Source organism: Grammomys surdaster, unplaced genomic scaffold (genome assembly GCF_004785775.1).
Source record: "Grammomys surdaster isolate TR1022 unplaced genomic scaffold, NIH_TR_1.0 97, whole genome shotgun sequence".
NCBI lineage: Eukaryota > Metazoa > Chordata > Mammalia > Rodentia > Muridae > Grammomys > Grammomys surdaster.
Genome location: NW_021604576.1, coordinates 12,844,326 through 12,847,158, shown reverse-complemented (window position 1 = coordinate 12,847,158; position 2,833 = coordinate 12,844,326). Strand labels below are relative to the sequence as shown.

The window sequence follows — 2,833 nt, the reverse complement described above, 5'->3', positions numbered from 1 at the left end:
TCTACCCACCCCAGAAAGGCTACTTCTGAAATTCTCATGTGTTAACACAGCGCTACAGTCCTGATGGTAACAGAACAGTAGAGATGCCTCAGTGTTTTAAGTTGAAAGCAGGACACTGGTCTATGGCTCTTGCACCCAGCATCAGGAATGTACAAATGTCTTTATTCAAAAATACAAAATAAATTATCTGTAGGCATGGACAATGACAGCTTTAAACCATTATATATTGTCAAAGGGAACCAATAACTGATGGTTACAGTGACCAGCCAGCCTTCTCTTCAGTCATTTTCTTCAGGTGACTTCTCTGAAGTTATTGGTGAGGAACCTGCCTTGAGCTTCCTGTCATAGTTCATTGATAGGGGAAAACACTATTCTAGGAGTTAGAACACGCCACCTCGCATACCTCCTCCCATTCCACCCATTGCATTCCAGGGTCCTTCTCTTCTTTAAGAATTTCTGTTACTACAGCTCCTGGATATAGTTAGCAAAGAGGCCATCCCAGCAGCATCTAGTAAAGCAGTTCTTACAGCCTTTGTTGGATGAATGATTCCCTTTTCTACCATGTTCACAAAATCTTCAAGCATGGCATCATAACCAATTTCTGAGGAACTCTGCAGAATTTTCTCAACTATTATATATCTTTTAATACCTGCATTCTTAGCAATCATCATCACAGGAATTTTAAGTGTTCTTTTAATAATTTCTATACCTATTTTCTGATCTTCATTAGCAGGTTTTAATGAATCAAAGGCTGGGACGCACTAAAGCTGAGTGCAATCCTCTCCTAGAACAATGTCTCCTTCAACAGGGGCTCTTGTAGCATTGAAAGCATCAGTAGCTCTGTCTCTCTTCTAATTCACTTCAACATCACTTGTCCCTCCAACCTTCAACACAGCTACTCCACCTGAATGATTAGCAAGTCGCTCTTTCAGCTTTTCCTTTTCATAGTCACTAGTTGTGATATCTAACTGTTCAGTGATTTCTTGAGTATGTTTTTCAATGTGAGCTTTGTCACCTTTTCCTTTCAAAAGCCTGGCATCACCTTTGGTGTCAATGACCTCTGCAACTTTTCCTAAGTCATGAGCTTGAACATATTCAAGATTTAGATTCAACCTTTCTTCTCCAAACACCGCACCAGGAGTAGCATACCTTTATGCTGGTTCTTCTGATTGTCACCAAACTCTGGAGCTTTGACTGACACAACCTGAAGATCAACTTTTAGCCTTTTCAAAACCAGTGTGTTTAGAACTTCTCCATCAATATCTGCAGCGATTTTGACCAAGGGCTTCCGATGTGTATTAGCAACAAAACATAGGCATCTTTGCATTCACATTTTTGACCTTTTAATGTGTTAATAAAATATGGGGAAATATATCTTCTACGTAACTTCATGCCTTCAATAATTTTTAGCTCATTCCGGGTTTTTCCATCATTAACTGTGATGATACTCTTTCTTCCAACCTTTTTCATTGCATCAGAAATGATGTTCCCAATGTATTTCTCTCCACTTGCAGAAATTTTAGCAACCTGAGAAATTTCTTCAGGGGTTGTCACAGGTTTAGATTGTTTCCTTAAGTTCAGCAATTACAACATCGACAGCCAGCATCACACCTCTCCAGATTTCCACTAGATTAGCCTTTTTGCTAATCTTCTCAAAGCTCTCCTTGGTAAGAGACCGTGCCAGAGCAGTGGCAGTGGTGATGCCACTCCCAGCTTCTTTGCTTGTGTTACTGGCAACATCCTGAACAAGCTTAGCTCCAACATTTTTGTATTTATTCTTTAAATCAATTGACTTTGCAACAGTGACCCCATCTTTTGTTACTTTGAGACTTCCCCAACTCTGTTCAATAATCAATGTACTTCCCCTTGGTCCCATTGTAACAGCTACAGAATCGGCTAAAAGATCTACACCTTGAAGCATTAAAGTTCAAGCATCCACATCAAATTTTACATCTTTGGGATAGGCCAGAGTTGTTAGGAGCCGCGGCAGAGCTGGCAAAGTCCGCCATCGCTAGGTGGCGCTGTCAGCCATAATTCTTCCTAGTAAACAAATAAAGTGCGCATGTGCCATGTAAAGCCCGCCAAGGCTAAGCCCATCCCACGGCGTTTGGCGCGCTACGAGTTTGCGGCCAATCAGAGATGATTACGCCGCTCTAGGGTGTATAAGGGTTTTTCCCAGGGCTGGGAGTCGTCTTCTACCACCATTTTGGTTTATGGGAATAAACGTGTTTCTACGGAAGGATTCTGGTGTGTGTGTGTGTGTGTGTGTGTGTGTGTGTGTGTGTGTATGTTTTGCCGGCGAGACCACTACACGCGCGCCCCGCACACAGAGTGAGATGAGGAGCCAGTGCCTGGGACACTAGTTTCATCTGGTGAAGGACTGTGGGTCATCGAAGCATTTCTGCGAGCCGTCGGGAGAGCACAAGTCGAGAAAGGTCATCTGCAGTGAGTGAGGATCAGCTTGCTTTCTTAGAGAACTCAAGACTACCAGCCCAGGGATGGTATCACCCACAATGGGCCTTCCCACCTTGATCACTAATCGAGAAAATGCCTTTCAGCTGGATCTCATGGAGGCATTTTCTCAACTGAAGCTCCTTTCTCTGTGATAACTCCAGCTTGTGTCAAGTTAACACACAAAACCTGCCAGTACAATTGACACGTTTTCAATTTGACACACAAACACATCATTATTAAGCTTCAACCCTTATTTTCTTATTCATCCTCAAGATCTGAATAACTTTAAAAGTCCCACAGTCTTTGCAAATTCTTACATATTAAAATTTCAAACCCTTTAAAATATCAAATCTCTTTTAAAATTCAAAGTCATTTTTAC

The 2,833-nt window shown here is 41.8% G+C and overlaps 1 pseudogene; it reads right to left on the bottom strand.

Annotated features, from left to right (window-relative positions):
* Positions 1 to 380: 380 nt before the first annotated feature.
* Positions 381 to 2,399, bottom strand: LOC114632653 (annotated as a pseudogene).
* Positions 2,400 to 2,833: the final 434 nt, after the last annotated feature.